This window comes from Triticum dicoccoides, chromosome 3A (genome assembly GCF_002162155.2).
Source record: "Triticum dicoccoides isolate Atlit2015 ecotype Zavitan chromosome 3A, WEW_v2.0, whole genome shotgun sequence".
NCBI classification, from domain to species: Eukaryota; Viridiplantae; Streptophyta; class Magnoliopsida; order Poales; family Poaceae; genus Triticum; species Triticum dicoccoides.
In genome coordinates this window covers 107,247,802-107,274,424 of record NC_041384.1, presented here as the reverse complement: position 1 = coordinate 107,274,424, position 26,623 = coordinate 107,247,802, and the positions used below count along the sequence as shown (strand labels likewise).

The following is a 26,623-nucleotide window of genomic DNA, read 5'->3' as shown; positions in this document are numbered from 1 at the left end:
TATTTCTTTTTATGCATGATGTATTTCGTTACAACAAGATGATATTTCATGCGGTCAAAGGAACAATGCATGCATTCATCCCATGGGCTAATATTTTTGACAATATTAGCGCCATCTATGGTGACGTGAAAAAATTAGTTCAGTAGAATCCCGTCGTTGGTGACAGTGCGAGTCCATGTGAGCCATGTGCCCCCCAATTAGTTTTTCTTGTTATCATCACCAGACTTTCATAAATATCTTACTTCATTATTTATATTTTTTAATGATAGTATTTACAAATATTGGCTTGTTTTCATATTATAAGGCAAAACGATTTCAGCAATTACAAATCGCAATTCAGCTTATTATTATTCTTGACTTCCGATTAATTTTCTTCCACCTATTCAATTATTCTAGTGCTTGCTCTCGTCATTGTGAAACTCTATTCTCTCGAAGTAACCTATGGCAGGGTTTGCACAAGAAACTCCAAGAACTGTAACTCCTCACAATGAGAATTTGATATGGTTGAGAACACACCAGATTTGGAACATGCACAACTACTATACTTCCTTCGGTGAAGATCTTCAAGTCCATGTAATGTCCGGAGTAGTAATGGATGATGATCACGACGAGAGGGATTTTACTCAAGTTTGCATGGACGACATGCAAGCAAATGAATTGATCATCCTTGAACATTACGTGCCATTCCCTACAAACTAGGTTCAAATCCGGAACTAAATATGTCGGCATCCACTTAACGACGTCAAGCCATGCTTTGGTCCAATAACGTCGACGAGACCACTATCAAGAGGCCTTTGAGTTGTCCATCACGATGCGGGGCAAAGTGGTTTGCCCCAAGAAGGTATATTCATCTGCGATTATCCGACATGATGCGAGACAAAGTGATTTGCCACCTTGAAATGCTTTATTAGAAAAAGCTTATCTTTAATTTAATAATAATAAAGATATTATCCAGACTTTTATTAACGTCCTGAAAACGCGCGTCTAGTCTATCTAAGGCAAGCAAAGAATTTAATCCCGAGAAGACTTTTGAAATTTTGGTTCGCGTCCTTCAATCGCGCCCCTCTTGTTAAAAAATTTCGGCCCCAAATAAGAAAAAGAAAAACGAAAAGAAAATTTCGGCCCCGACCCACGCAATACCTATTCCCTTTCCCCTTCTCCTTCCCCGTCACACCGCCGTCAGGTCTCCCGCTCCGGCGACGGCGCCCCTTCCGCCTCCGCCTCCGCCTCCTCCTCGCCGACCACGCCCCTCCTCCAATCTCCCACGCATCCAAACCACTCTCTCCCCTCTCCCACCCGCACCTCCTGCGCCTGCGAGGAGCGATTCGTCGAGGAACCGCTGAGCAAGGCCATCGACGCGTGCTGGATCCGGTGTCTCTATTTCTCTCTCGTGCTCGATCCCGATCCACCCCCTTCTCTCGGCGCGGCGCATGCGGGAAAGCTCGCTGCTGCGGTGGGCCTTGACGGCGGCGAGCAGGGAGCCGGCGAGGTAGACCACAAGGGCCGTCATGGGCTCCACCTGCGCCCTCTTGCCGGCGGACTGCTGGTCGCCTCGGCCTCCCGCGGCATCTCCGACTGGCACAAGCTGCAGGTCCTGGGTGAGGTATCCACTCCCCTCTCCTTCCTTACCCTTCCTGTCGAATGCGTGTGTGTAATGTATAGCAAACAATCCTGCTATTGTGAGGACTATAAGCATAGTCTCAAGGCACAATCATCATAGTTCAAATAAACGTGTCACCAAATTTAGATGCTGATTGTCTTATTTTATGGGATGTTTTATTATGTGTGATCACTGCCCGGCTGCAAAATACTGGAATTTCGATAGGATGCTGCTGTCATACCTACTGACCGACCAGATTTCTTGTTAAATTGGAGAGAAAGAAAGATTGCAAATCTTTTTTTTCTTCAACTTGTGGATCCCTTAGATTTTACCTTCTCTTGATGTTTGGATTCTGTCGTGAGTTGGCGCTTCCGCTGGTGACATGATTCCGTCCCTGTGTGTTTGCAGCCCGGAGAAGAAGCTGATTGCCGAGTGCCAGGCGGCTGACCCGGGGGTGCTCATCAACGCCTACAGCTTCTACGGGCTCCCAAGAGTGCATCCACATGTATGCTCTTACTGTCTGCCTCCAGCCGCTACCACGCATACATAACCACTAGGTTCCTCTTCCTCTGCTCTCTCTTATCCTCTGTGTGCCCATGGCCATCGAGCCGTGGCAACAGTACGTCATGGGTTGAGTCCTGCAACCATATATAGAAGTTAAAGTAATTAGGGCAACCCAAAATGTCTATTTGCTTGTAGAACGATAAAATCTTTGTAACCCTTGATGATCAGATGTGTGTGTGCATAGCACACAATCTTGCTGTGGTGAAGACCATAAGCATAGTCTCAAGGCAATCAAAGTAGAAAAGTAAACTTGTTACAAACTTTAGACGTGGATTGCCTTATTTATGTTTTATGTGTGATGACTGCAAGAATTGGATGACTGATTAGATAGGATGCAAAATACTGGAAATTCGGTAGGATGCTACTTTCATACCCCTCCCGACTGATTAGATTTCTTGTTAAATTGGAGAGGAACAAAGATTGCAACCTATGTCTGGAAGATGGTAAATCTTATATTTTTCTTCAGCTTGTGACCCCTTAGATTTTACCTTGTCTTGATGTTTGAATTCTGTCGCAATTTGGCGCTTTTGCTGGTGATATGACTCTGTAGTTGTGTGCTTGCAGCACGGAGCAGAAGCTGGTTGCCGAGTGCTAGGCGGCTGACCAGGTGATGCTCTCCTTCTATCATTGCTCCTACCGTCTGCCAAGAGGGCATCCTCATGTATGCTCTTACTGGCTGCCTCAGGCCACTACCTCCTCATGCATACATAACCACTCGGTTCCTCTTCCTCTGCTCTCTCTTATGCTTTGTGTGTCACTGTGTCCACGGCCATCGAGCTGTGGCAATGGCACCTCACGGGTTGAGTCCTGCAATGATAGAAGTTAAACTGATTAGGGAAACCCAGCATGTCTATTTGCTTGTAAAGCTATATAATATCTGTCACACTTGATGATCAGTTACACCGCATTGGCCTCTTTTTTCCTGCGTGTGCCGGCGCGTCTGTTGTTACTTGTCTGTTACTCCCTCTGTCCCGTAATATTAGAATGTTTTTGACACTATACTAGTGTCAAAAACGCTCTTATATTATGGGACGGAGGTAGTAGCATTTTCTGCTTTTGAGTATTCTTACCCTTTCTGTAACATCGCATTGATATCTACACTGAACTACCAATTTTCTTTTCATATGAATTGTGATATTGATCTGTGATTAAAGGCCAAAAGTGTAGGAATTTCTTTATGATTTTTAATTGTTAATACTTGATAGTGTTTATCAGATCTGGCCAATCAACCGATGCCCTTATATAATCAGAATTCAGAATGCGTTCAACAGTCCAGTATGGCATTTCTTGGATAACAAATAGAATTTATCTAACTTTGAAATGTCCACATCAAACGGGTTTATTTTAATTAACCTATATGCTCATTATGCAGGCGAGGTAGTCCCGCTTCCCACCCCGGTCTGCATGCTCGGTGATGCCAAGCATGTGAGGGAAGTATCTACCATTTACTGGTGCTGCTAAGCAATTCTCCTTCTCTCTATAACATATTTGATGGTCATGATGTACAAACAAGTAATGTATGGTTCTTACTGCAATAGGGATTGTCGATTGGTGCGAAACTAGTGAATTTCAAATTGTATAACTACCAAGAGGTAGTCACGCTAGATGAGGATGACACTGGAATCCGGTGGTCGAATTTCTTGTTATCAGGCAGTGTTCAATTTCTATCTCTGCCTACCTGCATGCTATGACAGTTGCCCTGTATTGCTGCCATTTGAAGATTTTTATGCTTACCATGGTATGCTTTTATGAAGTAATTTGACTGTTTGCTACCTACTAGGGCAATTTTTCCTCTATATACATCTGCATGCTTAGAAAAAGTTGGGCTATTTTTCTGTTAATGGTACTCCCTCTGTCCGAAAAAGCTTGTCCCTCGAATGGATGTATCTAGCACTAACTTGATATTAGATACATTCATTTGAGGGACAAGTTTTTTCGGACGGAGGGAGTATCACTGTATTTGCTGCTTTATGATTGTGTGTGGGGCTGCTCTAGGCTATTTTTGTGCCTTACATGTTTATTACTCCCTCCATGAAGAAATATAAGAGCGTTCAGATCAATACGCTTTTATATTTCTTTACAAAGGGAGTACTTAATTTTTAATATGGAGGTATTGTTTGGTTGCCATCTTTTACAAGTCACTGACTGTTTGTACATAGCCTGATGTCAAGATGTTAATGGAAATTGAAATAATATTTTTAAGTGCCAATCGAATGTTTGATAAATCAGTCTATGATTCTACAGTATATATGTGTACATAATGAGTTTCTCGAGCAACCATGTCCCTTCTAACGGAATTGTAAAATACTCCCTCCGTTCCAAATTACTCGTCGTGGTTTTAGTACAAATTTGAACTAAAACCATGACGAGTAATTTGGAACGGAGGGAGTAAAAGTTATGTTTCTGTAACAAAATCTTATAGTTAATAATCTCGGGACTTGTTTTTGTGGTTGCCATGTTCAGCTGCATCATAACCTTCATGCCTGGCTAGTGGCTACTATGGCTTGACGGACTACCTCCTCAGCCACTACCTCAGCTTCCCACACAACATGATGACAGTGGTTTTGCTACAACCGTGGTGGTGGTGGCGGCCCCTAACTTGGTTCTGGTGAGTCTCCGGTCTCCCCTCTCTCTCCATGTGCTTTGAGATGGTCTGGCCGTGGAGTCGGTTGTGGTACTGGCCATTGAGGCAATGATTTAGGGTTCGGTTATGCGGTCATGCAACGTGTTGTAATTTGCGTTTGAGGCATTTCTGTGACGCCACACTCTTTTTCACGTTGAAGATCTGATGCATCCCTACCATGGATGTCTTTTGTGTTAGCACTTTTTTCTTTCAAAAAATCTTTCGTTTTGGGCTTCAATGTGCGGGAGATGAGATTATGAATGCAATTAATTTCCTTATTGGTTTGATTGGCTGATATGATGGCCCAAATAGTAAACTGAATGTGATGATGCTCTTGTTTTCACAAAAAGACATCTGTTTTTGTTTGCCTATGTCATTATTTCCCCGGCTTTGTTTTTGGTAGAGTTATTTCATTTATCCAGTGAATGGTTATTTCCTTGTTCAGTATGCGATGATTAATTATTAATTCCCCTATTGGTTTGATGGGCCAACATGATGGCCTAAATACTGAACAGAATCTGACCATCCTCCTTGGTTCTCTATGAGAAGTAATTGACTTTGTTAAGCTTTCTTCAGTTTCAGAATGTCATGAATTCTATTTTGGGAAGAAATTAAACTGAATGCAGGTCCCATGTTTCCATTACCCTCTTTCTATCTCCATGAAAGAAATTAAACTGAATGCACGCATGGACCCATGGGCTCATATATTAAGCAATTTTTTTTGCTTACGAAATGAATTTAAGGTTTAATTTGCTCATGGACTAGACCTCTTTGGTTTGTGCTTCTACACTACCTTAATTGTAGCTTGGTGCACAACATGCTAAAAATAACCCTATAGTTAAAAATGCTAACTCTTTTTTTATACATAGGCATGGAAACGACAACCCTATTCACATGGTTTAATCAGTAGTACATTAACCTGAATGAGGCAGCACAATACATGGACATTTGCACAACTTATTGTCTGTCCATAATCATAGAGATTTAGGCCTACTATTTTCTGATGATGTTTATAGCCTTAATGTGCTAAGAACATGAAGCGTATGGAGATTATCTCTTGCTCTCTGAGATGGTGCTGGCCGTCGAGCTAGGTTGCTGTGATGCACAACCACGTCGGTTATTTCCAAACGGAGGGAGTAGTAACTAATGTTGTTGCAGTTGAATAATCGTTGGTGCTATCATCAATCAATGTGGTGCATATGTAGCCGGGCTTTAGGTAACGAAATGCATAGTGTTCTTTTTCCTGTTAAATTTTACATTTGCTTTGGCATGTTAACGAAATGCATAGTGTCCTTTATGGATTGCGATGTATTCCCTTATGCATTGGCTGTTAATTGATCTTGTTCTCTGTCTATCTGCCCAGGGAGGAGGGTCTAGAGCCTAGAGCCTCCGTGAAGTTTGATCTTGCGGAGGAGGGCGAGAAGGTGAATGGAGCTTGTAGTGCCGCTTGGTCGAAATTGGGTTGCTGCTGATGCGATTGATTTCTGGTGGTGTGGACGGGTGCCTTGTGCCACTTTGTTTGTTTATACGATCTTTGCTTTGCAGGACAACACCCACCCATATAACTTGTGTGGACTTTGACGATGATCCGGCTGTGGCAGTACCAGTTTGTGCTGTAGGGGCGTTGCCAATACTTTTTGTTGCTGTTGGGTGTAGGTCGAATGTAAATTGTTGAGTTTGTCAGCAGGGTGTCGGAAATTTTGGATTGTAAACTGAATAAGTCAATGTAAACAAGTAGGGACAGATTGGCTGGTTGAACCCTTGTTTCCCCATGAATGAATGAATGTATTTTTGGTTATTCCCCATGAATGTTGTTTATCAATGTTATCTCTTGTCTGTTGCTTCCCCATGAATGAACCCTTGCTCATTGTCTGTTGTGTCTCAAGAGCAAAATTCTCATACGTGGCCATGTAGTATGTACCGTATCTATGTTTGTACCAATGTTTGTTGGTGAAATCGGCTGGCTGGCTAATGAGGCGCCGTAACCCCTTGCAAAGCAAAACAGGCAAAACACTACCGGGTCATGTGGTTTTAAATTTCCAATCTAACAAAACAAAATTTGAACATAACAAGCAACTGGAAGTTGTTTATCACGTGTCAACTTCATATGTATGTATGCATCTTTTTTCTTTGAGATGCAGATACCAGGTAGAACAAATACAAGTATAATATGAATCTTACATGAGCAAATGTGAAGAGGTATTGGTATATAATTCACATATGGAAACTACCAGCATTATTTGAGGGATGCCACACTTATTAGGAAACTTATTAATAAATTGCACAAACAGAGAAATCCACTCCTCATGCGCACGTCCATCTTCCAAGACTTTTCTTTAATTCTCCTTGAAACCAGGCAAGTCCCACAATCTTCTCCCAATACTGATGCAACATTTAATTGCCATCGCTCATTCGCTCCGCCCCATGCACGCACGCGCCTCGTCCTCCATTATTCCCTTGTTCGTCCGTGTACGATCCAACCCTCATCGATCCACCGGCTGCAGCTTGCTCTCAAGCGCCTCACGCGGATCAGGCTCACATCCGACGGCTCCCTGCGTGTAACACCCCGGATGTAATTTACCTTATATGTATCCCAACTCTTGCCGTTTCCGGCGCTAAGTTATTTATTTTCTCAGGTTCGGGTTTTTGTCTCCGTGTGTTGTTGTTGTTGTTGTCATGCATCTCATATCATGTTGTCATGTGCATTGCATTTGCATACGTGTTCGTCTCATGCATCCGAGCATTTTCCCCGTTCTCGGTTTTGCATTCCGGCGCTCCTATCTCCTCCGGTGGTCCTTTCTACCTTCTTTTCGTGTGTGGGGGTTAAACATTTCCGGATTGGACCGAGACTTGCCAAGCAGCCTTGGTTTACTAACGGTAGACCGCCTGCCAAGTTTTGTACCATTTGGACTTCGTTTGATACTCCAACGGTTAACCGAGGGACCGAGAAGGCCTCGTGTGTGTTGCAGCCCAACACCCCTCCAATTTGGCCCAAAACCCACCAAAACCCTCTCCATCATCTAGAGCGTTCGATCACGATCGTGTGGCCGCAAACCGCACCTTATTTGGACTCTCCTAGCTCCTCCTATGTATAAATAGGCATCTCCCCTAAAATTTCGGATCCAAATCAACCCTACCCTAGCTCCTCTTCCACCGCGCCGCGCCGGACACGTCCGTGTCGGCCGGACGAGTCACCGCCACCAACCGGGGCGCGCCATGTGGCAGCGGGCGCCCCACATCGCGGCCGACCGCGCGGGCCCGCCAGGCCCGGAGCCGGCCCCCGCGGCCCACTTCCTCCGCCGCCAGACCGCGCCTCTCCCTCCGCCGCCCGGTGCGCCTCGCGCGCCTCGACGCCGGCAACCGCCGCCTCTGCCGCCCGGCCGCCGCGCCTCCTCCCGGCCGTCACCGCCGCGCCTCCTCCCGGCCGTCGCCCGCCGCCGTTCGTCTCCGCCGGCGACCGCCGCCCCTACCGATGCCCGCGGCCACCACCACCATCTCCGGCCCGGCTACCTCCTCCTCGTCCTCAACTCCGGCCACCACGGGCCATAGTTCCGGCGAGCTCGGATCCGGCGACCTCGGGAAACGTGCCGATCCAGATCTGAAAATCTCAGGGTTGACTTTCCTCCCGAAACCCTAATATTTTGCGTTTTTCATCATGCTATAACTCCGCATTCGTAGCTCGGTTTTGCGCGTGTAGTATATCAAAATGTTCGTCTCAGAGAGTACATCATTTCATCTCATTGTATCATTTTCATTTGAGCTCATATTGATGGCCGAAATGCTGTTGGAAGAGAGCTATTTGAGTTAATTGTCAGATCTGCTGCACCAAATAGCTATTTGTCATTTTTGCCATGATTAATGTGTGCATGATATGCTCCTAAGCTCTACATGAGTTTTGTTATATACAATGCCATCTTTACAGAGGTGCTTGCCATGTATTTTTGTGATATGTGTGGTGACTAGCACAAGCTTGCAAAGTAGTGCATTCGTTAATGCTGATTTCAGGGACTTAGAAATTTCACTAAGTCCTTGATCTGTTTTTATCAATATGCCATATGTTCATGTTGTTTCCTAGTGATCCGTGCCTCTTTTGGGGATGATCAGTAAGGATGATTTGTTAATATTGTGGTGCTCTATCCATCCATCTCTTTGTTTGCAATTATGGAGCACCCTAACTTGAGTCAATCGAGCTCTTCTTTTGCTATTTCGTGAATCCTGGCAGATTGTCTACTTGTTAGCGATTTTGCCGAGGACGTTGTTGTTGATCAGTGCATGCTATTTTGTTGTTCTTGCCATGTCTAGCTTATATAATGTGTATTCTTGATGGGTGTATGCTTAGATTGTCATGCCATGCTCTGTAGTGAGTGCATCGAGCTCGTTAACATGCCTACTCGTTAACATATTTGCATGCTCCAGTTTTTCTCTAAGTCTGAGATCTGATTATGTCTTTGCCATGTTCACATGCTTGCAATTGTATTCTCTGATCCCTTTTGGCTCAAGATCACTAAGGGACTTTTGTTAAGCTCTTTGAGTAGCTCCATGCCATGCCTTGCTTTACCATGTTAAGTTCCTATAGCATATAGTTTTCATGCTCCAAAGTGTGCTACCTGATATGAAATTCCAGGCTTGTGTTAATTTCACCAAGTCTGAAACCTGTTTACCATTTGCACTTTTGCCATGCTTGTTTGAACCTGTTAATAGATGAATTGGCCATAACTCAGTGTTCATCTTTTGTCAAGCATTATAAGTGGATCCCTGCCATGTATTTTGTTGTCTTGTTTGAGTGCTGTAGCATAATTATCTTGATGCATTTAGATGGCTACTTGCTGTTTATCGCAGACCGGTGCCATATTTGTTTTGCTTGCCATTTCCAAACCGTGCATCCGATTCCGGTGATCTTTATATCAATTTCAACCGAAATCAGCTCATCTTTCCAGTGGCACTCTTGGATTTCCAAGTTGAGGCCAGGTTCAATCATTCTTTGTCAAATCTTGCATATGCATCACTTTCCGCATCCCGCATAGCATACCATGTTTGCATCATGTTGTTTGAGCTTTGCACGTGGTTGATTGTGGTCCTTTTGCTTGTTTGTCTTGTTTGGTTAGAGCCGGGAGACGAGTTCGCTAACGAGGAGCCCGTTGAGTTTGCTTTCGAGGATCCAGTCAACTCTGACAACTTTGCAGGCAAGATGATCATACCCTCGAAATCACTTCTATCTTTGCTTGCTAGATGCTCGCTCTTTTGCTATGCCTATGCTACAATGCCTACCACTTGCTTATCATGCCTCCTAAATTGCCATGTCAAACCTCTAACTCACCATGTCCTAGCAAATGGTTGATTGGCTATGTTACCGCTTTGCTCAGCCCCTCTTATAGCGTTGCTAGTTGCAGGTGAAGTTTGGAGATCGTTCCTTGTTGGAACATTGATTATTATTGGGATATCATTATATTATCTTGTTATCTTAATGCATCTATATACTTGGTAAAGGGTGGAAGGCTCGGCCTTCTTGCCTAGTGTTTTGTTCCACTCTTGCCGCCCTAGTTTCCGTCATATCGGTGTTATGTTCCCGGATTTTGCGTTCCTTACGCGGTTGGGTGATAATGGGAACCCCTTGACAGTTCGCCTTGAATAAAACTCTTCCAGCAATGCCCAATATTGGTTTTACCATTTGCCACCTAGCCTTTTTCCCTTGGGTTTCGCAGACTCAAGGGTCATCTTATTTTAACCCCCCCGGGCCAGTGCTTCTCTAAGTGTTGGTCCAACTGAGCGATGTCCGGGGCTACCAGGGGCAACTCTGGGCTGGCCTACCCGACGTCTTGCTCATCCGGTGTGCCCTGAGAATGAGATATGTGCAGCTCCTATCGGGATTTGTCGGCACATCTGGGTGGTGTTGCTGGTTTAGTTTTACCCTTGTCGAAGTTGTCTTGTAGAACCGGGATACCGAGTCTGATCGAAATGTCTCGGGAGAAGGTTTATCCTTCGTTGACCGTGAGAGCTTGTGATGGGCTAAGTTGGGACTCCCCTGCAGGGATTTGAACTTTCGAAAGTCGTGCCCGCGGTTATGGGCAGATGGGAATTTGTTAATGTCCGGTTGTAGATAACTTGAACCTTAACTTAATTAAAATGAATCAACTGTGTGTGTAACCGTGATGGTCTCTTCTCGGCGGAGTCCGGGAAGTGAACACGGTGTTGGAGTAATGTTTGTCGTAGGTTGTTCTATAGTTCTTCGTTCGTGCTTTGCCTTCTCTTCTCGCTCTCTTTTGCGAACAGGTTAGCCACCATATATGCTAGTCGCTTGCTGCAGCTCCACATATTACCTTGCCTTACCTATAAGCTTAAATAGTCTTGATCGTGAGGGTGCGAGATTGCTGAGTCCCTGTGGCTCACAGATTACTTCCAAACCAGATGCAAGGCCCGTTGAATCCGTTCCAGATGATGCGCTTGAGCTCAAGTGGGAGTTCGATAAAGCCTCCCGTCATTACTATGTGTCTTTCCCAGATGATCAGTAGTGGTGCCCAGTTGGGGCGATCGGGACCGTATCGCTTGTTGGGGTTGATCTTTTATTTTGGTACCGTAGTCGGACCATGAGTGTATTGGATGATTGCAATGCTATTTATGTCCTTTGTGTGACGTGGCGAGTGTAAGCCAACTATGTACCTTTCACCTTATTATCTATTTACATGGGTTGTTGTGAAGATTACCTTACTTGCGACATTGCTTTCAATGCGATTATGCTCTAAGTCATGCTTCGACACGTATGAGATATAGCCGCATCGAGGGCGTTACACTGCGCTCCTAGCTCGCTCATTGCTAGACAGGATACGAGCTCTCCTCTATAAATGCCCGCCCTTTGCTCTCACCTCTCCATCTGCCACGCCCACACATTGCTCATTCTGCATCTGCTAAGATCCTCTACCCCCTCCTTTCTCAACCATATCGCTTCATCTACAGCCAAAGGTTGTGACATGCAGTTCGGATTCAGATGAAAGCAGGTTACTATAAAATGTATATATGCATCAACATCTGTTTGATGCTGCCTTTCATGTGCAAACATGCTTTTTTATCACTACATCTCTTGATTTAAACTTGTAACAGCGTGGCGATTTTTTCCAGTAATATGTATAATAGGACATGTACTTATTTTGGGTTCATTTTTTATAACTATATCTTAGTCTTGACTCTTGTTTCAGTTATTAGGCAGTGCGTTTTCATGCCCTTGTACATGACCTGATTTTTCTTTCCAGTTATTCAGGACTACTTGTTCATGTCTTAGTTATCAGTTCCTTGACCTTTAAGCTTGCACAGTTCTTGTTTGACCTTTAAGTGTTTATTTTTCAGTATTGATTGCTCATTCACCATTACTTTATTTCCTTAATTTGTGCTTGTGCGTATGGTATCCTTCTCAGTTTCTTTGGTGTTACTTCTTTTCTTTAGAGTCATTTTCGGTATTATTTCCAGATCATTGGTTATCATTCACATACTGGTATGTTTGTGTTTAGTCTAGTCCCAATGTGTTTTGTCGTTATGATTTAGTGTGTTTTCCTTACTCGTCAGATTTCAGTTTAGTCTCCCTGTTTTTAGTACATCGGTCTTTAGATTTCAGTTTAGTATCAAGTATCTCTCTTTTAATGCAGCTTTCCAAATTTTTAGATCATTGGTAATCATTCAGATATCAGTATGTTGGTGTTTAATCTATCATTGTATAGGTTATCATTGTATTTATTTTCGGTCTTCCATCTTCTAGTTGATCAGTACATATTGCCTTCTTAACAATTCATTCATTAGTACCGATCATGTTTGGTCATCTATCAATATCTTTAGTTAGTTCATTATGTTCAGATTATTAGTCCAGTTTCTTTGGTATTCGTTTTTTTGTTTGTCTTGCATCATTAATCAGTATCAGTTATCAATGCTTTTTTGCATTCCTTATGATGTCCATATCATTACTCTCCTTTTAATTATCATTCTGTGTTTCCCTAAGACGTGGCTTCATAACATCATTGGTAACATTTTACTTTTCCATCAAGCATCCATGACATTTGCCACATTCATTTTTTCGGAAACTTCTCATGGGTTTTCAATCAACTTTTACCCATGTTTGTTTTTATCTTTTTGTTTGTTGCCACCAAATTTCACCCTGATATGCAAGGTATTCTTTAAACACCATGCCCGGCAACATTCTGCGTGCTATGAGGCAAATCCTGAAGAAAGGGTCAAGAAAGACTCTGTACTCATGGTGAAAATTGTTATAGGTTTATTGGGTACCACAACATGCAAGCAGTGGACATGATCTTCTTTTATTGGAGACCAAGGCATGCATACTAGGTCTAGGTTTATCGCCAAATGTGTCCCTTGCATATATAAATTGCAACGACAAAGATCTGGTTTGATGAAGCCTTGGATTGAACTGTGTTCACTAATCCATTTCTCTCGAATACTTTGATGGTTTGTCTATCATGGTTTGTTCATTATTCTTTTTCTATTTTCAAAGTTGTTTACACATTTTTTGCAAAGTTATTCCATGGCCTCATCATTACTTTTAAACCACTTCCTCACTAGCTCTGTCCATCTAAAGGATGACCAGATCATCAAGTTGTGTGATCCATTGCTACTCCACCAAGAAGATGACTCGATGTTTGTAAGGATGTACTCATGACATTTGAAACCAACTTCGGCAACTTGCTGGAGATGATAGTCGCCTTCCATGAGCCGTGAGAAGTTCATATGGTCCTAATTTGTTGTTGTTTACAAGTTTCTTTTTCTTTTCGTTATTCCAAAAATATTCTACTTGGCAAATGAACCTATATTTATTTTTGTGTCGGGTTTTGTGTTTGTGGCCAGGAGCCACAAGAACCCTTTGCATGTACAAGGCAAGAAATTGCTTTTCAGTCTGTCAATATTTAACAACAGTCAGCAATCACTTAAGTGTTCTTTTTGTTCTCTTGTTTATTGTTCATTATTTAGTCATTAATTTCCCCCTATATTCTTCAATGCACTTCTCCTACTACAAATCAAAGGGATCTTTTATTTCTCTCGTCTACAAAGTGTGTTGTTGGGTAGGCAATGTTTTTTTACCTTTGTTACAAACTAGAGGAGGTATGTTTGCATAGTTCTAACAACTTATTTTCAGTATTCATTGTTCATTCATCATTACTTTTCCCCTTCATTTTTGCTTGTGCGTATGGACACCTTCTCACTTTCTTCAGTTTTATTTCTTTTCTCTAGTGTCATTGTCGGTATTATTTTTAGATCATTGGTTATCATTCTTATATTAGTATGTTTGTGTTTAATCTAGTCTCTAATGTCTTTTCTCATTACGATGTTGGTCTGTGTTTTTAGTCATCTTTCTCCCTGTTTTTCAGTCCATAGGTGTTCAGGTTTTAATTTAGTACCAAATATCTCTCTTTCAAAGCAGCTTCCAAATTTTTATATCAGTGGTCATCATTTGATAGTGTGTTTGTGTTTAGTCTTCCATCTTCTTCTGGTCAGTCTATATTGTCTTTATTACCGGTTCAACAATTAGTTATTAGTCATGTTAAGTCATCTATCAAATATTTTTACTCATTTTATTTGTTGCCGCTAGGCTTTGATTTTTTTGTTTGTCGCTGCTATATTGTCTTTTCTCATGATTTTTTTCAACTATGCGACCGACGACATTCTGTGTGTACAGAGGCAAAACTTTTAGAAATGGTCAAGAAAGACTCTATAAATGGCCGCCCTTGTGCTCTTGCCTCTCGATACCGCGCCCACACATTGCTCCTCCCGCGTGGGCTAAGATCCACCACCTCCCCCTTTCTCCCCAACGCAACATATCGCTTCATCCACTACAAGTACATTGTGCAGCCAACAGACGATGGTTGTGCTATGTCGTTCCGTTCAGATGAAAGTGGGTTAGTGGGAAACACTTATATGCATCAACATCTGTTCGACACTTCCTTTCATGTGTAAACATGCTTTACTATCACCACATCTCTTGATTTTAAACCTGTAACAAATGTGGTGAATCTTTCCAGTAATATATATGTATAATCGAGGCAATAGGCCATGAAGTCTTCTAAGAGAGCATATACTTACTTTTGGTTTAGTGCAACTGCTATTCAATGTTGTTGTTTGATCTAGTTTTTTCATCTAAATGTAATTAACAACCGTCTAGTACTATCTGGACATGTGAGGTTCCTGATAATTCGATGTTTGACCTACACTGAAATGTTGTTTCAACACATGTGTTACATACGACATTCTGCTTTGCTTCAGTATTACGTTTAAGATTTGGTTTGTCGAGGCCTTCAAAAACACTACACTCATTCTTAATAATTGTATCTCAGTCTTTACTATTGTTTTTAATAATTGTATCTCAGTCTTTACTCTTGTTTCAGTTATTAGGCAATGCGTTCTCTTCCCTGTGATTCAATATTACTTGTTCATTTCTTAGTTATTAATTCCTTGGTTCTAAGTCTGCACAGTTCTTGTAGGACGACAACAACTTATTTTTAGTATTAATTGTTCACTCATCATTACTTTTCTCTTGAGTCATGCTTCTTCACATGAAACCTTCGGGCTCTCTACAGTTTTATTTCTTTTCTTTAGAGTCATTCTCGGTATTATTTTTAGATCATTGGTCATCATTCTTTTATCACTATGTTTGTGTTTAGTCTATTCTCCAATATCTTTCCTCATTACAATTAAGTGTGTTTTCTTAGTCATCTTTCCCCATGTTTTTCCATCCATCAGTGTTCAGGTTTCAGTTAGTACCAAATATCTCTCTTGCAACACAACTTCCAAAAATTTAGATCACTGGTCATCATTCATATATCAGTATGTTCGTGTTTAGTCTTTCATTTTTTAGTTGATCAGTCTATATTCTCTTTGTTACCAGTTCAATCATTACTTATTAGTCATGTTTAGTCATCTATCAGAAACTTTTAATCATGTTTGTTTTTATCTTTTTGTTTATCGCCGCTCGATTATCCCTTGATGTGCAAGGGATCTTTTCAACTATGCGACTGACGACATTGTGTGCTTCGAGGCAAAATGTGAAGAAAGGGTCAAGAAAGACTTGTTCCATGGCGAGTAGTGCTCTAGGTTTCTTGGGTACCACAGCATCCAAGCAGGGACCTGTTCTGCTTTTATTTGGGACCAAGCCATTTGTGTCGAATACTTTAATTGTTTGTCTTTCATTGTTTGTTCATTTTTTTCAAAGTTGTTTGCACATTTTTTGGGCCTAGCTGGGTACTACCGTGATTTGCAGTGACCTGATTTTTCAGTGTGTACTGTGATTTGCCGTGCTATTAGCAAGTGTAGTGAATTGATATTCATATTTGCGCCAGCAACGGAAACAGTATTGGCTTACAAGTTCAATAATATTCAGGACGTGTGCACTTGATGACGTTGAGGCTGGGAGAATGTTATACTAAAAATATGTGCAGTTTTGCTATTTCTTATCGATGGGGATTGTGATGTCTACTCCACAAGAATAAAGCAGTTGCAATGGGGGGTGGGGGGAGGTTGTTTTAGTACTTTTCCATCAATGATTTAATGAGTAGGTGTTGATGCTGGGATTGCCAAATTTAAACGGATGTTTGACCAACCTGCGTCTGGTGCTACCAGTTTAAGTATATGTGTTTGTGTTCAGGCTGATTTGCATATGGCCACATGTATAAAAATAGAAAAATATGATCCCCTGAAATGAATTTGGAATAGCTTCAGTATTTTCAATTCTGGGAAGCGACTTAAGTTCATCAGATACTTATTGCGTACTTGCTGTTGACATTTGTTTTCTGCAGCTCTTGCGCGTAAGGAAATTGAAGATGAAACTGATAGATTGACGGGGAGGTCAAAACAAATATCTCCAGTCCCTGTTCATCTCAGCATATACTCACCACACGGTATTATACCCTGGGCATATGTACGTACCTTAGTAGTACATTGAAGGAGAATATTGGTGCTAGTTTTTTCCAGTTCCATTTTATATAAGTAGCCTTGTATATCTGATTTCATTTTTTTATGGTGGTGTTTATATAAAGATCTTAATTTATAGACAATAGCATTCATGCAGCTCCTGCATCTTCTTGTATCTTAATTTTTTTTCTGGAGAGGCCTTACTTCCGAATCTTCTTGACAAGTCATATTTTGCGTTCAACTGACTATTTGCAGTTGTCCACTTAACATTGATTGGTCTGTGGGGTCTAACTAAGGTGGCGATAGGTATGTGAGTGTCTATTTTCCCACATTTTCTAATTTAGGCAATGTTCACAGCAATTCTCATTCACCACGTTGCCATCTTTTTCAGAGTTGGCAGCTTGAAAACATTGCCTAGGATATTGAAAATATGATGTGCTTATACATTAAGAAGGTACTGCTATTTCCTCAATGGGGATATGATGTGCATGTTGATATTTACCTATGGAGTGACACATTTCTATCTTCTTTTGTAGCCAAACTGCATTATACTTGCTACATCTCCTGCTAATCAAGATATAGATCAACATCGGATACCATTAAGCTTGCTCAGGATGCTGATCCAACTGGTATGAACCAAAATTCTGCACTTATTTTGCTGCAATGTACTAATTCTTTTATCTGATAAGTGATAATACCATCCTTCAGTATGATGTTTAATAATTAGTATGTACTTTTGTGACAAAATATCTTTTAGGAGAAACCCATGCACAATTCAGCAAGTGCTTGGCTCTAACTCTAGATTATTGTGCTCGATAATAAATACTGAGCCATGTACCATATGTACATTCACTCCAATGACTTAGACTACTAGTTCTCATTTCTCAAACATTATGGCTAGTTCATATTTGATTAGAATATGCTCCCGACAGTGACAAAATTATAACTGTTTGATGCACCTACCATATTTGTAGCTCGAGGGATCATTTTATTCTTCTTAGGTGAAAGGACCTTTGCCGTCTTGACTAAGCTTGATTTGATGGACAAGGGAACAAATGCACTTGATGTATGTTTCTATTTACTCTACTTTTTCCTGTGCATTTTGGGCTTATTAAGGACCTTTAGATTCCCAATACTCGTTCTTCTCGCTAAGGTTCTTGAAGGAAGAGCTTACAAGCTACAACGCCCATGGGGTTCGAATGGATCTCAACTAGGTAGAGATAGCCATTTATGTGTTTGGTTTGAGGGATAAGGGGTGGATAGGAGTTGTGGTGGCCTTTTCCAATTGATAGGTGAGATTACGACCTAAATTGTGTCAATTTCGGAGAAACTTTTCTCATAGTAGATGAACATTTTGAACTTCTACCACAAGGAGGTGATATATTAGTACAAAGAGCAATGATATATATATATATATATATATATATATATATATATATATATATATATATATAGAGAGAGAGAGAGAGAGAGAGAGAGAGAGCTTAGGCAGTGATGAGCATACCATACGTACACGTCCATCCTAGGGCATAGAAGTGCTACTGCTTTGGTTTCTTTGGAGCAGTGTTGCCTTTTCCACAAGCACTGACCCTGAGACAGAATTATCAGCAGAAATACATGGCAACCTATATTTTTGTTTTTTGTATAATTAACCTAGAGGCATAAAGTGGAATAAAGGAAACATGAATATAAGAGCTTGGTAAGACAACATAAAAAAGGTATATCGCTTCATTTAATTGCGCTGCTAATCAGCCAACATACATTAGCTATAAGTAGGAAAACATAAGATAAATGAGATCATTATTGCGAGATTTTCTACATTGACATGTGGAAGTGCATCAGACATTTGTAAAGAAAGAGAGCCTAGAAAACATAGCAAAGGACAAATGAGGGGTTGGTGCCTGGGTGTTTTAGGCATATGAGCCTCACCTTTCCCTTTGAAGGCAGAGATAGGAGTGTTCAGCTATGAAACTTATATAGTACAATATTATTTAGTATAAAAGTTAGATCATGCGAAGTAAACTAAACATCAAGCAACAACATCATGCATACCTCATCCAAAGGTAATGTAGAAGGTGTGGTTGCTGGCACTACAGGGAAAGTCGGAAGCACAGGTAGTGCCTTGCCTGTATCCTCAGCAGAAGATGACGCTCCAGAACCATGTGGCGCATGACACTTTGGTTTCTTTGGAGCAGTGTTGCCTTTTCCACAAGCACTGACCCTGAGACAGAATTATCAGCAGAAATACATGGCAACCTATATTTTTGTTTTTTTATAATTAACCTAGAGGCGTAAAGTGGAATAAAGGAAACATGAATATAAGAGCTTGGTAAGACAACATAAAAAAGGTATATCGCTTCATTTAATTGCGCTGCTAATCAGCCAACATACATTAGCTATAAGTAGGAAAACATAAGATAAATGAGATCATTATTGCGGGAAAGGAAAAGGTCGTGCCCTGGAGTATAAAACATACAAGCTAAAGGAACAAGAACACTTCCTACACCAAGTGGAGCAGCAGACATACATTTTACTAGAAACTGGTTAATGGCACTGGCTATGAGCACATACCTCTTGGATTTACCGTGGTCCGAAACAACATTCTTTGGATCATCAAGAGGTGCAGCAAGAGCTTCCTCAGTAACCTGTTTAGTTTTCTGCATTGAGATAACCATGAATCCAAGGATGAATAGCACACAGAGCAAGAAATAAAGTACATTATGAATGTAGGCACCTACATTTGGTTTGGACGCATGATTTTCAACATTTGCAGAAGATGCAGTTTCTTCGGCCTCAACAAAGCTTGGGCACAGACCCAGGCAGCTGAGCATCTTTTTTGAAAACATGTGGAAAGGCAGCTGAGCAGCTTTGTCCTTAGAAGTTGAGGCAAAGAGCTTGCGACGGGCATTCTTGAGGCATGGTGATTTGCTACATTGACATGTGGAAGTGCATCAGACATTTGTAATGAAAGAGAGCCTAGAAAACATAGCAAAGGACAAAGGAGGGGTTGGACCCTAGGTGTTTTAGGCATATGAGCCTCACCTTTCCCTTTGAAGGCAGAGATAGGAGTGTTCAGCTATGAAACTTATATAGTACAATATTATTTAGTATAACAGTAAGATCATGCGAAGTAAACTGAACATCAAGCAACAACATCATGCATGCCTCATCCAAAGGTAATGTAGAAGGTGTGGTTGCTGGCACTACAGGGAAAGTCGGAAGCACAGGTAGTGCCTTGCCTGTATCCTCAGCAGAAGATGACGCTCCAGAACCATGTGGCGCATGACCAAATCTCAAAGGCGCCAGGTCAGTTTTGAAAGCATGATCAATCCTGTTGACTTGGAAGGACAACTGTGTGCTTTTGTGTGTGCGTGAGAGAGAGAGAGAAAAGGCCTTTGAGTTGTCCGTTACGATGCGGGGCAAAGTGGTTTTCCCCAAGAAGGTATATTCATCTGCGATTATCCGATATGATGCGGGACAAAGTGGTTTGCCACCTTGAAATGCTTTATTAAAAAAGCTTATCTTTAATACTAACAATAAAGATGTTATTCAGACTTTTATTAAAAAAGTGTATCTTTAATACTAACAATAAAGATGTTATTCAGACTTTTATTAACGTCTTGAAATTTTGGTCCGCGTCCTTCAATGGCGCCCCTCTTGTTCAAAAATTTCGGCCCAAAATAGGAAAAAGAAAAACAAAAAGAAAATCAGGCCCGACCCACGCAAAACATATTCCCTCCCTTTCCCCTTCTCCTTCCCCGTCACACAGCCGTCAGGTCTCCCGCTCCAGCGACGGTGCCCTGAGCTGGAACATACCATAATGTGGAGGAGGATCTCCAGGGAGCCGCCGTACCGGAGCCATCGACGCCTAGGCAGGCGCCGCCGTCTCCGTGCGGCCACACCAAATCGCCAGGGCGCCGCCGCCCCCAAATCACCGTGAGAGAGATCGGGAGAGAAGGAGAAGAAGAGGCAAGGACTGGGGAATGGAGATCTGAAATGATTCGGGGTGTTTTTTGTAAATATTCATCCACCTCCGTTACCCCTGTCCGACGTGGCAACAGTCAACGGTAGGTCAGACTGGGTCGGGCAGGTTTTGGACGTGACTGAGACACTTACAATAGTTCGAGGACCCACATGTCGATTTTCATAGTTCGAGGACCTGGTTGACACCCCTCGAATAGTTTAGGGACCTACAGTGCACTTCACTCGTTTCAGAATGTCATGAATTCTAAAAATCACTTTGATCCAAACCCAAGTAATTCAAATTTAAAGTACAAGTCAAATATTTACATCCTCAAACATGCAAACAAAATAGTTCATAATATTACTAATATTCAATAGGTATTTGTCATGAAGAGACCCACATCAAATGAATTCTTAAATTGACCCTAGAGATATTTTAGGTGGTCCAACAACATTTAAAATTGGAATTTAAAATAAACAATAATTTAAACATTTACAAATAAAATAAAGTTTTGTGTGTGGCCTCAAAATGTTTCCTTGAATCTAAGTGCCAACTTTCATCAGTAACAAAAATCATTTGCCCACTCAATTAAGAGATAACGAGCTATATTATTTAGCAGATAGGGAAAGATTAAAACTATTATGCGCTATGCACTTTAAGCCCAGTGATACAGTGCAACCCAGCCCGCCTAGACTACCTCCTCCCTCGCTACAGAGCAGGAGCATGGCGTGGCGGACATCCACCCCGCCGAGGCCACCGTGTCAGCCATCCCATGGGTCCCCGGGGTGGATAAGTGCCTCCCTCGACGCCTCTCTCCCACTGTGAACCCTAGCTCGATCCCCTTCGCTCCCTCACCCTCTACCTCCCCTCCATAGATCCCCTCCTTCCCGAGCTCCGCCATGGACGCGTCGCTGGCGTAGCCATCGCCGCTGCCCTCCCCGCTGCCGGAGACCGCGCCAGGGGCACCGCCTTCGTCGCCTACTTCGACTACGTGGGCGAGCTCGGGCCGAAAGCCACCCGTGTGCCTGCTGCCTCCCCGTCCTCAACCTCCGTCCGCCCCAGATCGTCGCCGCCTTCTTCGATGCCGGCCACCTCTGCTGCTCCGAAGCCACTCGATGGGCCTCCTTGTGCCTGCTCGGTGAGCACCTCCTCTCCCCTCCCGTTCTTGCGCCGTAGGCCGCCGTCCCCGAGTTCATCCGAGCCCCCCGCGTACGCATACGCGTACGTGCGTGCGTGTTGTGCTGCTCCTGTGCCGCTGCTCCGTCGTGGTTGCCCGCCTACGCGTCGCGAGTGCCGCGACCCCCGTCGTCCCTAGCCCTCTCCTCTGCCTCGCCTCGCGGGCGCTCGCGCTCACCGGCGCCCTGCCCGCGTCCGCCCGCTTGCTCTGCTGCTGCACTCGCCCCAGCGCGCCCCCTGCTCCTCCTCCCGTCCCACGCGCGGTGCTGTTGCTTCTGCATCTGCTGCTGCGGCCGCCCCGTTCGCGAGCTCCACCGGTCGCGGCCTCGCCTTGTGCGTGCATCGCGTGCTCGCGCGCGTCTCCTGCAGCCACCTGCGCCCATCGCCGCTGCCGCTTGCGCCTGCCTACGTGTGGCTTCGCCCGCGCCCTCGCGTGCCCCGCGCTGCTCTGCTTGTGGCTGCTGTTGCGCCTCGCTCGGCTGCAGCGCCCGAGCCACGCCGTTGCTTACTATACTGCTGATGCTAGTTACTGTAGCAGCTACTAGCTAGCTTTTCTGATTATACATTGACTAACCCTCTAGACATCCTCTAAACAACGTCTAAACAGCTGTTAACTTGGGTGAAATTAATATGAGTAGAAAGTATACTTGACAAACTTCATTTTATCCCACTGGACCAAATCCTTTCGATGCATGGTTTAAATCCTACAAAAATCACAAAATGCTAAGTTCTGTTAAGTGAAAAAACCCGAAAACAGCTTTATTTTCATAGCTACTTTAGAGCTGTTGATGATCAAGCAAATGAACTCTAATTTGGACGAAAGTGCTACTATCTTGTATATGACAGAAAAACGCTCAAAATTGATATAAGGCATATAATCATAGGAGGTACAGATCCATAGTTGTAGCCTTTTGAAAACAGCTAAAAGACGTTTAAAACTGACAAATTCTCAGACTTAGCAAAATTTCAGGAATTTTCAGAATATTGCTAAAACTTTGAAAAATCATAGAAATTAATCCGTAACTTGGATGAAAAAGTTTTCTATATGAAAGTTGCTCGGAATGACGAGACGAATCCAAACACGCGGTCCGTTCATGTGTCAGAGGCCCCTATCATAGTGAACATGGAACTTTCCCCCTCCGTTTCAACTGTCCGAAAATGCCTAACTTCGGGAAAACATTTCCGGGTGTTATTCCCCTTCGTCGGTATCGGGTAGCCCTGCGTTAGAACACCCATAGTGCTGCTTGTTGCCTTGTCATGTTTAGTATTACACTTGTTTGCTCTGTATTTATTGTTTCTTCCCCCTCTTCTCTCCGGTAGACCCCGAGACCGCTGCCGATGCCGCTGTGATCGACTACGTTGACGACGACCCTTCTTCCCTTTCAATAGAGCTTCCAGGCAAGCCCCCCTTTGATCACCAGATATCGCCTATTCTTCTCTCTACTGCTTGCATTAGAGTAGTGTAGCATGTTACTGCTTTCCGTTATCCTATCCTGATGCATAGCCTGTCCTTGCTACTACTGTTGATACCTTTACCTGCAATCCTAAATACTTAGTATAGGATGCTAGTGTTCCATCAGTGACCCTACACTCTTGTCTGTCTGCCATGCTATACTACTGGGCCGTGATCACATCAGGAGATGATCACGGGCATATACTATATACTTTACACTATTACATTTCCTGTGGTACTGTTCGGAGTTGGCGGCTGAAGGGGCAGGTGGCTCCATCCCAGTAGAGGTGGGCCTGGGTTCCCGACGGCCCCCGACTGTTACTTTGTGGCGGAGCGACAGGGCAGGTTGAGACCACCTAGGAGAGAGGTGGGCCTGGCCCTGGTCGGCGTTCGCGGATACTTAACACGTTTAACGAGATCTTGGTATTTGATCTGAGTCTGGTCACTGGCCTATACACACTAACCATCTACGCGGGGACAGTTATGAGCACTCGATGTCGTGGTATCAGCCGAAGCCTTCATGGCGTCAGCGACTGAGCGGCGCGTGCCGGATTGGAACGTAAGCCTGCTCTTGTATTAAGGGGGCTAGTTCTGCTTCCGGCCACCCTCGCAACGTGCAGGTGTGCAATGGGCGATGGGCCCAGACCCCTGCGCCATAGGATTTAGACTGGCGTGTTGACCTCTCTGTTTTGCCTAGGTAGGGCTGCGACGTGTTGATCTTCCGAGGCTGGGCATGACACAGGAAAGTGTGTCCGGCCAAATGGGATCGAGCGTGTTGGGTTATGTGGTGCACCCCTGCAGGGAAGTTAATCTATTCGAATAGCCGTGATCTTCGGTAACAGGATGACTTGGAGTTGTACCTTGACCTTATGACAACTAGAACCGGATACTTAATAAAACTCACCCTTCCAAGTGCCAGATACAATCGGTGATCGCTCTCTCACAGGGCGACGAGGGGTGGATCATCGAATAGGATTATGCTACACGATGCTACTTGGTGAACTTACCTTCTGTTCTCTTCTACATGCTGCAAGATGGAGGTGGCCAGAAGCGTAGTCTTCGATAAGACTAGCTATCCCCCTCTTATTCCGGCATTCTGCAGTTCAGTCCACATATGATACCCCTTTTCCATTTGATACCAATGCATACATATGTAGTGTAGCTCCTTTCTTGCGAGTACTTTGGATGAGTACTCATGGTTGCTTTTCTCCCCCTTTTCTCTTTTCCTATATCCGATTGCTGCGACCAGATGTTGGAGTCCAGGAGCCAGACGCCACCGTTGTCGACGACTACTACTACTCGGGAGGTGCCTACTACTACGTGCATCCCGCTGACGACGACCAGGAGTAGTTTAGGAGGATCCCAGCCAGGAGGCATGCACCTCTTTCGATCTGTATCCCAGTTTGTGCTAGCCTTCTTAAGGCAAACTTGTTTAACTTATGTCTATACTCAGATATTGTTGCTTCCGCTGACTCGTCTATGATCGAGCTCTTGTATTCGAGCCCTTGAGGCCCCAGGCTTGTAATATGATGCTTGTATGACTTATTTTCATTTGTAGAGTTGTGTTGTGATATCTTCCCGTGAGTCCCTGATTGTGATCATACACGTTTGCGTGCATGATTAGTGTACGGTCAAATCGGGGGCGTCACATCAATGATTAATTCCCCTATTGGTTTGATGGGCCAACATGATGGCATAAATACTGAACCGAATCTGACCATCCTCCTTGGCTCTCTATGAGAAGTAATTGACTTTGTTAAGCTTTCTTCAGTTTCAGAATGTCACGAATTCTATTTTGGAAATAAATTAAACTGAATGCAGGTCCCATGCTTCCATGAAATAAATTAAACAGTTTAAAATGAACGTATGGTTTGTGCTTCTGAACTACCTTAATTGTAGCTTGCTGCACATCATGCTAAAAATAACCCCATAGTTTAAAATGCAACTCCTTTTTTATACATAGGCATGGAAACCACAACCCTATTCACATGGTTTAGTCAGTACTACACTAACCTGAATGATGCAGCACAATACATGGACATTTGCACAACTTATTATCCGTCCACAATCATAGAGATTTTGGCCTACTGTTTTCCTGAAGTTTATAGCCTTAATGTGCTAAGAACATGAAGCCTATGGAGATTCTCTCTTGCTCTCTGAGATGGTGCTGGCCATCGAGCTTGGTTGTTGTGATGCACAACCATGTCAGTTGTTTCTGAATGGAGGGAGTAGTAACTAGTGTTGTTGCAGTTGAATAGTCTTTTGGTGCTATCATCAATGTGGTGCATATGTAGCCGGGCTTTAGGTAATGAAATGCATAGTGTTTTTTTCTATTTAATTTTACGTTTGCTTTGGCATGCTATATTGTCCGTCCTTTATGGGTTGCGATGTATTCCCTTATTCCTTGGCTATTAATTGATCTTGTTCTCTATCTATCTGCCCAGGGAGGAGGGTCTAGGACCTGCAGCCACCGTGAAGTTTGATCTTGCGGAGGAGGGCGAGAAGATTGGTGAATGGAGCTTGTAGCGCTGCTTCGTCGAAATTGGGTTGCTGCTGGATGCGATAGATTTCTGGTGGTGTGGATGGGTGCTTGGTGGATCAGTTCTGGCGAGTGTCTATTGTACAATCTTGCCACTTTGTTGGTTTATATGATCTTTGCTTTGCAGGACAGCACCCACCCATATAACTTGTGTGGAAGTGTGGACTTTTGATGGTGATCTGGCTGTGGTAGTACCAGTTTGTGCTGTAGGGGCATTGCCCATACTTCCTATTGCTATTTGGTGTCAGTCGAATGTAAATTGTTGAGTTTGTAAGCAGGGTGTCATAAATTTTGGATTGTATACTGAGTTTGTCAATGTCAACAAGTAGGGACAGATTGGCTGGCTGAACCTTGCTTCCCCATGAATGAATGTCTATTTTTTCGTTATTCTCCATGAATGTTGTTTATCAATCTTGTCTGTTGTGTGTTGCTTCCCCATTAACGAACCCTTGATCGTTGTCTGTTGTGTCTCAAGACCAAAATTCTCATATGTGGCCATTTAGTATGAACCGTATCTGTGTACGTATCAATGTTTGTTGATGAAATCGGCTGACTGGCTAATGAGGCACCGTAACCCCTTGCAAAGCAAAACAGGCAAAACACTACCGGGTCATGTGGTTTTTAAATTCCAATCTAACAAAACAAAATTTGAACATAACAAGCAACTGGAAGTTGTTTATCACGTGTCAACTTTGTTACAATTAAACAAGTGTTTAATTGGAAGGAAATCTCCCCTTGCTAACTGCCGCCTGTTGGCGACCGACGCGACCCTTCCTTTGGTCTCGCTAACCGACGGTACTCGCGTC

The 26,623-nt window shown here is 43.2% G+C and overlaps 1 long non-coding RNA gene and 2 other non-coding genes across 12 annotated transcripts; all 3 read left to right on the top strand.

The window, feature by feature from the left end:
* The first annotated feature begins 1,120 nt into the window (after nucleotides 1-1,120).
* On the top strand, nucleotides 1,121-26,118 carry LOC119267422. 10 transcript variants are annotated; one of them, XR_005132431.1, is made up of 7 exons: nucleotides 1,121-1,603; nucleotides 2,009-2,105; nucleotides 2,729-2,771; nucleotides 3,537-3,902; nucleotides 4,628-4,772; nucleotides 6,151-6,475; nucleotides 26,066-26,118. It is a non-coding gene; the product is annotated as an uncharacterized LOC119267422 (long non-coding RNA). The 10 variants fall into 10 exon arrangements; XR_005132440.1 differs by lacking the exon at nucleotides 26,066-26,118 and having other exon boundaries at nucleotides 3,537-3,615; nucleotides 3,703-3,902; nucleotides 6,151-6,592; XR_005132438.1 differs by lacking the exon at nucleotides 26,066-26,118 and adding an exon at nucleotides 5,819-6,003 and having other exon boundaries at nucleotides 6,151-6,592.
* LOC119273890 lies at nucleotides 5,034-5,119 on the top strand. Its single transcript, XR_005135023.1, has one exon. It is a non-coding gene; the product is annotated as a small nucleolar RNA Z102/R77 (small nucleolar RNA).
* On the top strand, nucleotides 5,232-5,315 carry LOC119273891. The gene has a single exon (XR_005135024.1). It is a non-coding gene; the product is annotated as a small nucleolar RNA Z102/R77 (small nucleolar RNA).
* Nucleotides 26,119-26,623: the final 505 nt, after the last annotated feature.